This window comes from Triticum aestivum, chromosome 6B (assembly GCF_018294505.1).
Source record: "Triticum aestivum cultivar Chinese Spring chromosome 6B, IWGSC CS RefSeq v2.1, whole genome shotgun sequence".
Taxonomy (NCBI): domain Eukaryota; kingdom Viridiplantae; phylum Streptophyta; class Magnoliopsida; order Poales; family Poaceae; genus Triticum; species Triticum aestivum.
Window position 1 is genome coordinate 166,918,459 of NC_057810.1, and position 15,070 is coordinate 166,933,528.

The window sequence follows — 15,070 nt, forward strand, 5'->3', positions numbered from 1 at the left end:
AGCCAATGAGTGCTGAGGCATGCAGTGAATATCGTTGTGTTCTTACTTCACAGATGATTCGAGTAGATGTTGAGAATATTTACTTGATGAAACACAAGTCTGAATTATTGAATGGTTCAAGTAATTTCAGAGTGAAGTAGAAGATCATTGTGACAAGAGGATAAAATGTCTATGATATGATCATAGAGATGAATATCTGAGTTACGAGTTTTGGCACACAATTAAGACATTGTGGAAATTGTTTCGCAATTAATACCGCCTGGAACACCATAGTGTGATGGTGTGTCCGAACATCATAGTTGCACCCTATTGGATATGGTGCGTACCATGATGTCTCTTATCGAATTACCACTATCGTTCATGGGTTAGGCATTAGAGACAACCACATTCACTTTAAATAGGGCACCACATAATTCCGTTGAGATGACACCGTATGAATTATGGTTTAGAGAAACCTAAGTTGTCGTTTCTTGAAAGTTTGGGGCTGCGACGCTTATGTGGAAAAGTTTCAGGATTGATAAGCTCGAACCCAAAGCGGATAAAATGCATCTTCATAGGACACCCAAAACAGTTGGGTATACCTCCTGTCTCAGATCCGAAAGCAATAAGGGATTGTTTCGTGAATCGGGTCCTTTCTCGAGGAAAAGTTTCTCTCGAAAGAATTGAGTGGGAGGATGGTGGAAACTTGATGAGGTTATTGAACCGTCTCTTCAACTAGTGTGTGGCAGGGCACAGGAAGTTGTTCCTGTGGCACCTACACCAATTGAAGTGGAAGCTTATGATAGTGATCATGAATCTTCGGATCAAGTCACTACCGAACCTCGTAGGACGACAAGGACACGTACTACTTCGGAGTGGTAAGGTGATCCTGTCTTGAAGGTCATGTTGCTAGACAACAATGAACCTACGAGCTATGGAGAAGCGATGGTGGGCCCGAATTCCGACAAATGGTTAGAAGCCATGAAATCCGAGATAGTATCCATATATCAGAACAAAGCATGGACTTTGATGGACTTGCCCGATGATCGGCAATCCATTGAGATAAATGGATCTTTTAAGAAGAAGACGGACGTGGATGGTAATGTCACCATCTATGAAGCTCGACTTGTGGCGAAGTGTTTTTCGACAAGTTCAAGGAGTTGACTACGATGAGATTTTCTCACTCGTAGTAATGCTTAAAGTCCGTCGGAATCATGTTAGCATTAGCTGCATTTATGAAATCTGGCAGATGGATGTCAAGACAAGTTTCCTTACCAGTTTTCGTGAGGAAAGGTTGTATGCAATACAATCAGAAAAGTTTTGTCGATCCTAAGGATGCTAAAAGGTATGCTAGCTCCAGCGATCCTTCTAAGGACTGGAGTAAGCATCTCGGAGTTGGAATGTACACTTTGATGAGATGATCAAAGATTTTGGGTTTGTATAAAGTTTATGAGAAACTTGTATTTCCAAAGAAGTGAGTGGGAGCACTATAGAATTTCTGATGAGTATATGTTCTTGACATATTGTTGATCAGAAATGATGTAGAATTTCTAGAAAGCATATAGGGTTATTTGAAAGGTGTTTTTCAATAGAAAACCTGGATTAAGATACTTGAACATTGAGCATCAAGATCTATAAGGATAGATCAAAATGCTTAATAATACTTTCAAATGAGCACATACCTTGACATGATCTTGAAGGTGTTCAAGATAGACCAGTCAAAGAAGGAGTTCTTGCCTGAGCTGTAAGGTACGAAGTTAAGACTTAAAGCTCGACCACGGCAGAAAAGAGAGAAAGGACGAAGGTCGTCCCCTATGCTTTAGACGTAGGCTCTACAGTATGCTATGTTGTGTACCGCACCGAAAGTGTGCCTTGCCATGAGTCAGTCAAGGGGTACAAGAGTGATCCATGAATGGATCACAGGACAGCGGTCAAAGTTATCCTTAGTAACTAGTGGACTAAGGAATTTTCTCGATTATGGAGGTGGTAAAAGAGTTCGTCGTAAAGGTTACGACGATGCAAGCTTGACACCTATCCGGATAGCTCTGAGTAGAGAGACCGGATACATATAATGGAGCAATAATTTAGAATAGCTCCAAGTAGAACAGTTGTTTGGAATAGCTCCAAATAGAGCGTGGTAGCTGCATCTAGGAGATGACATAGAGATTTGTAAAGCACACACAGAACTGAAAGGTTCAGACCCGTTGACTAAAACCTCTCTCACAAGCAACATGATCAAACATAAAACTCATTGAGTGTTAATCACATAGTGATGTGAACTAGACTACTGACTCTAGTAAACTCTTGGGTATTAGTCACATGGCGATGTGACCTGTGAGTGTTAATCACATGGCGATGTGAACTAGATTATTGACTCTAGTGCAAGTGGGAGACTGTTGGAAATATGCCCTAGAGGCAATAATAAAAGTATTATTATTATATTTCCTTGTTCATGATAATTGTCTTTTATTCATGCTATAACTGTATTATCCGGAAATCGTAATACACGTGTGAATACATAGACCACAATATGTCCCTAGTGAGCCTCTAGTTGACTAGCTTGTTGTGATCAACAGATAGTCATGGTTTCCTGGCTATGGACATTGGATGTCGTTGATAACGGGATCACATCATTAGGAGAATGATGTGATGGACAAGACCCAATCCTAAGCATAGCACAAAGATCGTGTAGTTCGTTTGCTAGAGCTTTGCCAATGTCAAGTATCTCTTCCTTTGACCATGAGATCGTGTAACTCCTGGATACCATAGGAGTGCTTTGGGTGTATCAAATGTCACAACGTAACTGGGTGACTATAAAGGTGCACTACAGGTATCTCCGAAAGTATCTATTGTTTTATGCGGATCGAGACTGGGATTTGTCACTCCGTGTAAACGGAGAGGTATCTCTGGGCCCACTCGGTAGGACATCATCATATGCGCAATGTGACCAAGGAGTTGATCACGGGATGATGTGTTACGGAACGAGTAAAGTGACTTGCCAGTAACGAGATTGAACAAGGTATCGGTATACCGACGATCGAATCTCGGGCAAGTAAAATACCGCTAGACAAAGGGAATTGTATACGGGATCGATTGAGTCCTTGACATCGTGGTTCATCCGATGAGATCATCGTGGAACATATGGGAGCCAACATGGGTATCCAGATCCCGCTGTTGGTTATTGACCGGAGAACGTCTCGGTCATGTCTACATGTCTCCCGAACCCGTAGGGTCTACACACTTAAGGTTCGATGACGCTAGGGTTATAAAGGAAGCTTGTATGTGGTTACCGAATGTTGTTCGGAGTCCCGGATGAGATCCCGGACGTCACGAGGAGTTCCGGAATGGTCCGGAGGTAAAGATTTATATATAGGAAGTCCTGTTTCGGCCATCGGGACAAGTTTCGGGGCCATCGGTATTGTACCGGGACCACCGGAAGGGTCCCGGGGGCCCACCGGGTGGGGCCACCTGCCCCGGGGGCCACATGGGCTGTAGGGGGTGCGCCTTGGCCTACATGGGCCAAGGGCACCAGCCCCTAGAGGCCCATGCGCCTAGGGAACCCTAGAGGGAGGAGTCCTAAAGGGGGAAGGCACCTCCGAGGTGCCTTGGGGAGGATGGACTCCTCCCCCCCTCCTTAGACGCACCCCTTTCTTGGAGTAGGGGGCAAGGCTGCGCCTCCCCCCTCTCCCCTGCCCCTATATATAGTGGAGGGGAGGGAGGGCATCCATACCTGAGCCCTTGGCGCCTCCCTCCCTCCCGTGACACCTCCTCCTCTCCCGTAGGTGCTTGGCGAAGCCCTGCAGGATTGCCATGCTCCTCCATCACCACCACGCCGTTGTGCTGCTGCTGGATGGAGTCTTCCTCAACCTCTCCCTCTCTCCTTGCTGGATCAAGGCGTGGGAGACGTCACCGGGCTGTACGTGTGTTGAACGCGGAGGTGCCGTCCGTTCGGCACTTGATCATCGGTGATCTGAATCACGACGAGTACGACTCCATCAACCCCGTTCACTTGAATGCTTCCGCTTAGCGATCTACAAGGGTATGTAGATGCACTCCCCTTTCTACTCGTTGCTGGTCTCTCCATAGATAGATCTTGGTGTTACGTAGGAAAATTTTTGAATTTCTGCTACGTTCCCCAACATGTTCATAATCATAGGGGTATTAATATGCATAAAGGATCTGAACATATGGTCTTCCACAGAATAAGCCAACTAGCATCAAGTACAAGGAGTAATCAACACTACTAGCAACCCACAGGTACCAATCTGAGGTTTTGAGACAAAGATCGGATACAAGAGATGAACTAGGGTTTGAGAGGAGGTGGTGATGATGAAGATGTTGATGGAGATTGACCCCCTCTCGATGAGAGAATCGATGGTGATGATGATGGCGACGATTTCCCCTTCCCGGAGGGATGTTTCCCCGGCAGAACAGTTCCACCGGAGCCCTAGATTGGTTCCGCCCAGGTGCCTCCTCGATACGGTGGCGCTTCGTCCCAAAAGCTTTCTTATGATTTTTTTCTAGGGCCAAAGACACCATATAGCAGAAGATGGGCATCAGGGGCCTGCCAGGTGGCCCACGAGGCAGGGGCGCGCCCTCCACCCTCGTGGCTGGTGGGTGGCCCCCCTCTGGTGCTTTCTTTGCCCAATATTTTTAATATATTACAAAACTAACTTTCGTGGAGTTTCAGGACTTTTGGAGTTGTGTAGAATAGGTCTCTAATATTTGCTCCTTTTCCAGCCAAGAATTCTAGCTGCCGGCATTCTCCCTCTTCATGTAAATCTTATAAAATAAGAGAGAAAAGGCATCAGTATTGTAACATAATGTGTAGTAACAGCCCATAATGCAATAAATATTGATATAGAAGCATGATGCAAAATGGACATATTAGTTACTTGCCCGAGATTCAATCGTCGGTATCATCATACCTAGTTCAATCTCGTTACCGGCAAGTCTCTTTACTCGTTCTGTAATGCTTCATCCCCCAACTAACTCATTAGTCACATTGCTTGCAAGGCTTATAGTGATGAGCATTATCGAGAGGGCCTAGAGATACCTCTCTGATACACGGAGTGACAAATCCTAATCTCGATCTGTGCCAACCCAACAAACACCTTCGAAGACACCTGTAGAGCATCTTTATAATCACCCAGTTACGTTTTGATGTTTGATAGCACACAAGGTGTTCCTCCGGTATTCGGGAGTTGCATAATCTCATAGTCTAAGGAACATGTATAAGTCATGAAGAAAGCAGTAGCAATAAAACTATAACGATCATAATGCTAAGATAATGGATGGGTCTTGTTCATCACATCATTCTCTAATGATGTGATCCCGTTTATCAAATGACAACACATGTCTATGGTTAGGAAACATAACCATCTTTGATTAACAAGCTAGTCAAGTAGAGGCATACTAAGGACACTATGTTTTGTCTATGTATTCACACATGTACTAAGTTTCCGGTTAATACAATTCTAGCATGAATAATAAACATCTATCATGATATAAGGAAATATAAATAACAACTTTGTTATTGCCTCTAGGGCATATTTCCTTCAATCCATCCATGTCACCCCAAAATATCTTGGGACAAAGCCCAAAATAATGGCTTTCCATAAAGTAATCCAAAAAGCACTTTCATTATTCACGACCACATTTTTCAGCGTCCGTTCAAACTGAAAATATTTACGTGGGCTCAGAACATTTCTAGTACCCACTAAAATAATTTTCAACGCGTTCCGAAACAATTCCAGTTTAGTGATTTTCATCTGCGAAAAGCATCTGAAGTGGTTCCGGCAGCTCCGGAACATTTCCGGTTTTTATCTCGGAAAATTCCCAGAAGTTTCCATAATGATTCTGGCACCCTCCAAGAATTATCAGGCATGTGCCGAAACCAATTTGACTTCATGGTATCCCCTGAAATAACTTTTCAGTTTTATGAAACTATTTCGCTGGTCTCTCTCCGGAACTCTTCCGTTGTCTCTGTAACTTTTTCGGCGAATTTCTCTCAGACTCCCTGTCTAGTATTCAGCAAAAAGATGACCCTTAAGCATGTGACCCTATAGGTTCGGTGAAGCATAGACATGACTGGAACACTTTCCGATCAATGATCAACATCGGAGCCATGGACACCCATATTGACCCCTATACCCACATGAATGAATATTCGAGTGAACCTCCAGTTGCCGTGTGCTATTCCTGTTGCTTCACGTATGTTACAAATACCCGAGGTGAGACATGTTAGCATCCCCGTGGATCAACTACTTGTCCACTATGCCAGTTACCTCATTACCGGTATTGTTCTCTTTTCTCGTTACCGTGTTCCGACATCCCTGTGATCAAATCACCCTGTGTCTAGCCAGACGATGATGGATACCGTAACACCGAGAGGGCCTAGAGATATCTCTCCATCGCTGGAGGAGCAAATCTCAGTCTTGAGCTATCAAGTTAATCGACATACTTTTCCATGAACCTGTAAGCCACCGTAATAGCCACCCATTTATGGATGACGTTTAACAAACCCCAAAGTTCATGAAGCAAGCATGAAGAAACTCGATACTCTCATGGTCTAAGGAATTATGCAAACGTAAACTTTCTCTGTGTTATAAACCATTAATTGTGACGAATGTATCTCATAGCATAACATCAATCGGGTCGATTCAACACAAGTGTTCTCCTAACATTGTGCCCTCAAAGTTGCCGGCATAGTCATGCCCATGATCAAGGAAACAGAACCATCATGCAACAATTGAGCTAGTATTAGAGGTCAGACTAGGAATACTTCTTACCGTTTATTATTTCACACATGCATATGAGTCTTCCTCCGAGCCTCGTGTTATTGCAGACTCGAGAACAATAGCAGTTATAGCATGGAACATAAACATAATTATGAACAAGGAGATAATCAATAACATTTATTATTGCCTCTAGTGCATATCTCCTACAAAAAGAGCAAGGGAACTGTTCCCGAGATCCGAGTGAGGGAAGAGGAAGAAAAGACGGTTAACAAAGCGATGGGGAAGGGATAAGGAAGAAAGTGAGCGTCGCATGATCCAGATCAAATGAAAACTGAGCGTCTGGCCGTTGACAAAACAAATCTAATGTTCGTTAAATAGTTTTTCCAAAAAAAAAATTATATTACCTCTAGTTTGATTATAGACAAACATCTAATGTTCATTTGATCCTCATAGTATATTAGTAAATAACACCTACAGCGGAGTGTTGTGTTATTTTGAAGATATAAGCTATATGCAAGTTGCATGAAAATTTATTTTGGTTAAGTCAACTTCTGGCAATTATGTTAACAGTTTTGCTAAGTCTAGGTTGACTAAGACTTTGCTATGTCCCAGTCGATATTATCTTCCCTTGATTTTGACTGAAGATCGTGCAAAAAAATTCTTTTCTGTTTTTTATTTTCTTCTTACGTACTAGAATACTATATCACTTGGCTTAGACTTGGTTAAGTCTCAGTTGACTGAGATCTAGCTACATCCTTATATTAAAGATCCAACGGCTGCTCTACTTTCTCCTTCCACGAAATTAACTTACCCAAATTGTAAATTTAGTCAACTTACATGTAACTATTGCAGAAGGAAGGAAAAACATATTTCCCATGCATTGGCAGGTGGATAAGATACGTACATATGTGATCATGGTTGCGCCGCGCATGTCCATCGATGGAGAAATTCAAGTCCACCACCACTAAACGATGAACAGAAGTGGAGAAGGACACGCACCAAACTCCAAAGTCCAAACCTCATTGTCACGTAGCAAATCGCGAGCATGGGCTACGCATCCAGTCGTGGTCAGAAGATCACAGTGATCACTCTTGTCGACCAGCTACAAATACGACACCAAGGGAGGGTGCTACAAGCAGGCCATGGCGGCTCAAACAGTGCTACCACTGCTCTTATCTCCCCAAGCACTATTGCTCTATCTCTTGCTCATCCCTCTGGTGATCCTCCTCCGGGCAACAAGCACGAGACCGGCCGGCGAGCGAGCCGCAGCGGACAACCATGGGGGCCGTCCCCTCCCTTCGCCTCCGAACAAGCTCCCTCTCATCGGCCACCTGCACCTGGTCGGCCCCGACCCGCACGTCTCCCTCGCCATCCTCGCCGCCAAGCACGGCGACGGCGGCCTCATGCTCCTCCGCCTCGGCCAGACGCGCGCCCTCGTCGTCTCCTCCCCGCGCGCCGCCGAGGCGGTCCTGCGCACGCAGGACCTACGTCTTCGCCTCGCGGCCTCCGAACGCGCTCGTCGACGCCCTCCTGGACGGCGGCGCCGACGTCGCCTTCGCCCCCTACGGCGAGTTCTGGCGGCAGGCCAGGAGGCTGGTCACCACGCACCTGCTCAGCGCCAGGAAGCTGCACTCGCTCCGCCGCGGCCGCGAGGGGGAGGCGCGCCTGGTGATGGCCAAGATCCAGGGCGCGGCGGCCGCCGGCGCCCCCGTGGACATGACGAGGCTGCTCGGCAGCTTCACCAACGACATAGCGTGCCGCGCCGTGTCCGGGAAGTTCTTCCGGGAGGAAGGCCGGAACGAGCTGTTCAGGGAGGCGATCGACGGGAACGTGGCCGCGTTTGGCGGGTTCAGCCTGCTGGACTACTTCCCGGGCCTGGCCAAGGTGGGCGTGCTCACGCGAGTGGTTTTCGCCAAGAACAGTCAGTTGAAGAGGAAATGGGACGAGCTGCTCGACAAGATCATCGACGACCATGTCAGCAAAGCATCGGCACAGGAGCAACACCACAAGCACGATCAGCAAGAAGATCAAGAGACAGACTTCGTCGATGTGCTCCTCAGTCTTCAGGAGGAGTACAGTCTCACCAGACAGCATATCAAGGCCATACTGATGGTAAATCTCGTCTCATACGTAGCTAGCTTATTATGGTAATTAAATGTGGTCATATTTTAAGTGTGCTGACGCTTCAGTTTGAACCCATACACAGGACATGTTTGTGGCAGGCACAGATACGTCATACATAGTTCTTGAGTGCGCCATGGCTGAGCTCATGCGAAAGCCGAACCTCATGGCCAAACTTCAAGCTGAGGTGAGGGAAAAGACACCCAAGGGCCAACAAATGGTGACCGAGGACGACTTGGCCAGCATGGCCTACCTAAAGGCCACCGTGAAGGAAACGCTCCGGCTACACCCACCGCTGCCGCTCCTCCTCCCGCACCTCTCCATGACCGAATGCGACATCGACGGCTATAAAGTCCCCGCCAGAACCCGTGTCATCGTAAACGCTTGGGCTCTTGGTAGAGACCCTGGATCGTGGGAGGCTGCCGACAAGTTCATGCCGGAGAGGTTTGTGGACGTCGTGTCCCCCGACTTCAAAGGGAGGGATTTTCAGTTTCTGCCGTTTGGAGCTGGCCGAAGGATATGTCCCGGGATAAATTTTGGGATGGCGTCTGTGGAGATCATGCTTGCCAACCTTGTCTATTGTTATGATTGGGAGCTCCCGGACGGCATGCGGCAAGAGGACCTGGATATGACTGATGTGTTTGGCATGACGATGCGTCGGAAGGATAAGTTATTTCTTGTCCCGAGAACACGAGATGTTAATCATGCATAATATCTTTCATGAATTATGTGCACTTGTAAAGCTAGATATTACACTAGTATATATGGTTTTCCCAGTTTTCAAGAGGGTATGTGGGAAACACTCCAGGTACTCACATTCTGCCACACAAAAACTACCAACCTTCATCCCATTTCTAGTCCACGACGATCAAATGGGTTTTATTGATGGTAGAAATATCGTGGAGCACGTTATGTTTGTTGCCTACCTCATCAAGTCTTGCCATGGTAGGAAGGAGCAACCCATGGTCATTAAGCTTGACTTTCAAAAAACATTCGACTCAGTTTCTTGGACCTCACTTATATCCACTCTAAGACTTTGTGGTTTCCAACCATTTTTTGGTAGAAACCATCCTTTCTACCGGCAGAACGATATGAGACAAGGCAAGCCCCTTTCACCTTATCTCTTCATTATTGTTGTTGATATTCTTCAACAACTAATAAATAAAAATTATAGTCACAATTCTCTCTCCTATCCATTTACAACTACCTACCACCAACGACAATAGAATACATGGGACGACGCCCTTATCATAGTTAAGTTCTCACCCTAAGACCTTGAAACCCTAAAACACATCTTAGACGACTTCGCTTGAACCCTGAATTGATCTGACGTGCTTGGCATCAGATCTCACCATCGCAAACAGATGATGAGAAACCCTAACCTCAGCGCCCAAGGAGACGACAGGAATTTACGTTGGCACTCTGTTGGTTCCGTCCAGACGGACACACTCGAGGAGGATCGGAGCTCAGAAGACCTACTCAAAGAAGAGGTGCTGTCATCCGCCTGCACACCGTCCTGCGAGGACTAAAAACCCTAACCTAAACTACTAGTCGGGGTCGACACACCGAAATTCTCCTCCAACCGCCTGCCGCCGGAGCGCAAGAAGAGGGGACGCGGATCCACGGGCTAGCCGGTGTGCAGGGACCTTCTTTGGTTCATAGTATATGAATATCAAGTGAATAGAAAAACCATAAGTGATGACATGTATCTCAAATCGTATGAAACAAGAAATGACATTTGGTTCATGTGGTAAGATTTTTTTCCCATTATGTCTAGGTTATTTTTTTTCTTTGAATGCAAAGAATTGACTCCTATCTTCTATAGGAATAAGGAATAAGATTATATTGCTACAAACCAAAGGCCTCAAAGAACATTTTCCTACGAAATTACTATCCTTTAGAATTCCTAAAAGTTCCTGTAACCTAAAGGGGCCCTAAATCAGTAACAGTTGAAGATCTCTTACTCCTAAATGAGACAATTACTGTAAGAAATGCTAAAAGATGGGGTGAAAATGAGAATTTGCTCTAATTTTTAACTTGAAAATGAAGCTCAACTGGGCTGGTTTCGAAGCCCAGTTATAAGCGACGTCTGAGCCCAGTTATAAGCCGGGCTGGTTCCGGACAGATTTGGGCAATCCAGAAAATCCAAGCCCTCGCTCAAAAAAAAAAAAAAACAAACTCTAAGCCCAACCTTCGCGACTGGCAAATATTCCCCCATTGCACTGCTGCGCCGCCGCTGGTGCCACCTTCTCCCTGGATTCCGGTGCGCGCCCCGCTGAAGCCATCGAACATACTCCCAGCCCCTCCCCTCCCCACTTGCTAGCGGATCTTCGCAGCCTGCCGGGGAACATCTTCGCAGCCCCTCCCAGTCACCCGGCGAGTTGGGCTGCCGAAATCAAACAGCAAGCCGCGGAAGCTGGCGAACCGGCGGCTGGCGGCCGGTGTAGCTCATACGATCCGTCGATCCGCGACTCGGAGGTAACTCGCCCAGTTCTCTATTTTATTAGTGTTCTCGCTTAGGAATCGAGGTGGAGTTAACCGCAATTACTAGTATTTGACTATTTGTTAAGCCAAAAGTTAGAGCTACTGATCCTGCAAACTTTGTCAGCCAAGTAGACCTGTGGCTTATACCGGCAGCCATCTTCGTACAGCTCTTAACAAGTCTGCTAGTTAGAAACACAAACATCTGAATAATATTATTCAGCAAGCTAGCAATATGCAAACTACCTTATCCATTGCATACATAATACAAGATCATATTACAGTTGATGTGGGCTTATCCAAAGTATCTGAATAATACTAACTGATCATATAGCACTCCAACCCCAAAGAACACACCAAATGCAATCGCGAAGATGACCTTATCGCTGCATTATTTTGCAGGGATGATGGAGACGGGAGCCGCTTCAACTGAACTGCAATGGTTAATAAGCACAGAGCCGCACAGCTTTGGGTTCCCGTCAAAGCTGGACGTCTGAAAGGTGCTCAGCTGGCCTTTTGCTGGAATAGATCCTTCTAGGTCGTTGTTAGAAACGTTGAACTGCGAAAGGAAGTGAAGATTCTCCAATGCCACAGGGATTGCACCGGTGAGATGGTTATTAGACAAATCTAGCACCTGGAGGTTCCTGATGTTGCAGATTGATTGTGGGATCTCTCCATAAAATTTGTTGAAACTCAAGTTTAGGTAAAGGAGTGCTTTCAGATGACCAATCTCTTGTGGGATCACACCTGTGAATTTATTTTTACTGAGATTCAGCACTTTAGGCCAAGAACTGCCCATGCGGTACTGAAGTGATGGATTCATATATATTGGTAGATCAGGGAGGTCTGGGTCCAAATAGATGGCAGGCTTGTCTGATTTTAGCATTGCCATCTCCATCAAGGCGATTGGGATTTCCCCAGAAAGACTGTTGTTTGATACGTCCAGATGGAAGAGGTGGTTTATGGAGTTGTTCCAGCTTGGCATTGGTCCAGTGAGTTGATTATTAGATAACACTAGTATCTTCAGACTTGTGAGCTTTGATAACCAAGTAGGTATCCTTCCAGTAAACGAACACTGCTGCATGGACAGAAACTGAAGATTCTGAAAACCGTCAATGGTTTCATCTTGTGGCATGGCCTCATTCATGAAGTTTGTGCCAATAAGCAGAGTGCTGATGTTCCTGCAGCTCTTAAGGGCGTGCAAAGCTTTTTTGATGTTTGTGAAGGAGTTTCTAACAAGTGATAGGAAGGACAGGTGCTTCAGATTGCCTATTCTCGGTGAGATCTCACCATGGAAATGGTTGGCCGACAGTCTCAGTGCAGCCAAATTGCTGCATGAGTAAATGCTTTCTGGAATTATGCCACTGAAATTATTCCTCATGAGATCTAAACTTCTTAGATTCTGCAGGGTGGAGAAGTTTACCTTGCCTAGATCTCCACTGAAGTTGTTGATCTTCAGATCGATGGTTTTGAGATTTGTACAGTTGCCCAGAGTTGATGGCAGCTCCCGGACATGTTATTGCTACCTAAATGCAGCTCCTCCAGCCTCTTGAGCAGAGATATCGACTCCGGAATCTTGCCACTGAAGTGATTCCCTCCAAGGAGTAGCTAGATTGCTGACTTTGACAATATGTGCTCCATCAAGTTCTCCTTGTAAACCATTGTTGGGGAAGGAGAGGTACTCCAGCAAGGTAGCGTGGAAGGTTTCAACAGGGAGAATCCCACTTAGGTTGTTGTTGGCAGCCTTGAGCACTTTGAGCTTGGAACAATTACCCAACGTGTTTGGTATGTCACCACTCAATTGGTTGTAACAGAGGTCAAGCAATGCTAAATATGGTGACCCAAGGCAGAGAGAAGATGGCATGTTCCCAGTGAAGCTGTTATTGCTGGCGTTGAGCGCAATCAGACTGTTTATCACCTTCCATGTGGCTGATGGAAATTGTGAGCTGAACTGGTTGCTTGAGATGTTGAGTACTTGCAGAGGCCGGTCGGTGGTAAGAAAAGGCGGAAGCTCGGGCAGCGGTCCGTTGAGCCGGTTGAAGCTGAGATCGAGGACGATGATGCTTCCGGAGAACATGAGCTCCGCCGGAAGACCATCGGAGAACGAGTTGTGCGAGAGGTTGACGCGCAGCAGGCTGGTGAGGTTGGTGAGGAATGGCGAGATGGGCCCTTCAAGTCCTTTAGACTCCAGGGAGACCCCGGTGACGGCCCCATCTCCATTGCAGGAGATGCCTTCCCACTTGCAGCAGTCCGTGCCATTGTTACGCCACGATGTGGCGAGGCCACCATCACACGACAGCCCGTCAAGGAACCGTAGGAGGTTGCGCTTCTCCTGCTCGGTGCATGCGGTGGCCGGAGAGGCCAAGAAGAGCAGCAGGAACAGCTGCAGCACGACCGGAGGAACAGGGAATGAACACATTGGTTAGTGTTCTTCCCCCTTCTTGTTTTGCTATTGCTTGAATAGTGCATGCAGTGCTGGATAGTTATCATATAGCAGTGGATTTAGTTGCATGTCAGAGCTACTGAACACCATTCATAAGATTCTCTATTTCTTGTCATGGGTGCACCTCAGTGCCTGGGGCCATGACCGGTCGGTGCACCAAAAGACAGTGGCACTAGCATAGGAAAGCAACATCCATACCTACCCATTATAGCTATAGTAAAACCCTGTAAACTACTCCCTCCGTTCCTAAATACTTGTCTTTCTAGAGATTTCAACAAGTGACTACATACGAAGCAAAATGAGTGAATTTATACTCTAAAATATGTCTATATACATCCGTATGTGCAGTCCATTTGAAATCTCTAGAAAGACAAATATTTAGGAACGGAGGGAGTAGTTTATAAAGCTATCACCTAGTTATGGATGGATTAATAGCTACCAATTAGTCCAAAATTTTCAAGTAGCAAGAAATCAATCTATTATCTCACTGCCCCAAGTTTCATGTTTAAGTTTAAATGCCTGAAGAGACTAAGGTTAATTACTAGTTTAGTCATCTTCTTGCCTGACCTATTCATTGCATCGCTGCTCAAGAGTGCATAGATTTGTCCAGGGCCCAGTGGGTGGTGGTCTCCTCTACAGACTTACTACCGCATGTTTACGGCATGAGCTAATGAGGGCCCAGGGGGTATGAACCTAGTTTTTGGCCCAGGGGGTACGAACCTAGATTTGTCCCAGGTGGTACCAACCTAAATTTGGAAACGTGATTCATGTCCATGGGAGATATTCTGCTCAATAATTGTTATGGGAGGTCATTTTCCGCCAGCTGTATGAATTAATACCCATCATTTCAGTTTGAAAACTGCTTTATGGTTGTGCTTTTCCTCATGCTTCCTGTTAGTTCCCCAGAAATCTTATTTACTCATTTCCTTGGGAGAGGTCCTGGAACAAAAGCAGTATCAAAGGCACATATGCATCATCCATTAATGGATATATTTCAGATGCACAAAGAGAGCCCATGGATTGTTCATCTGTTCTTTTGTGGCAAAGAAGCGTTGAGCTTCAACTCCATATGTCTGTTTTTCCTCTTGTCATTTTCCTTTTTGGACAAAAAAAAAACAGCATGTAGATGTCTGCACATGATATAGACATTCCTGCTTTCACTACTCAGCAGCTCGAGTTCACCTGGTAAACAATTGTTCTTGATTAAGTCCTTTTCAGGATATCCTAATGACAATTCCTTTTTTTTTAAATTTGCTTCATGCACTGCCAACCTCTCTTGCTAGCTAATTATTTTCAGGCGGCTAAT

The 15,070-nt window shown here is 45.8% G+C and overlaps 2 pseudogenes; one reads left to right on the plus strand and one right to left on the minus strand.

The window, feature by feature from the left end:
- Positions 1–7,844: 7,844 nt before the first annotated feature.
- On the plus strand, positions 7,845–9,626 carry LOC123136382 (indole-2-monooxygenase-like; annotated as a pseudogene).
- A 1,923-nt stretch (positions 9,627–11,549) lies between these two features.
- On the minus strand, positions 11,550–13,987 carry LOC123136384 (receptor-like protein 3; annotated as a pseudogene).
- Positions 13,988–15,070: the final 1,083 nt, after the last annotated feature.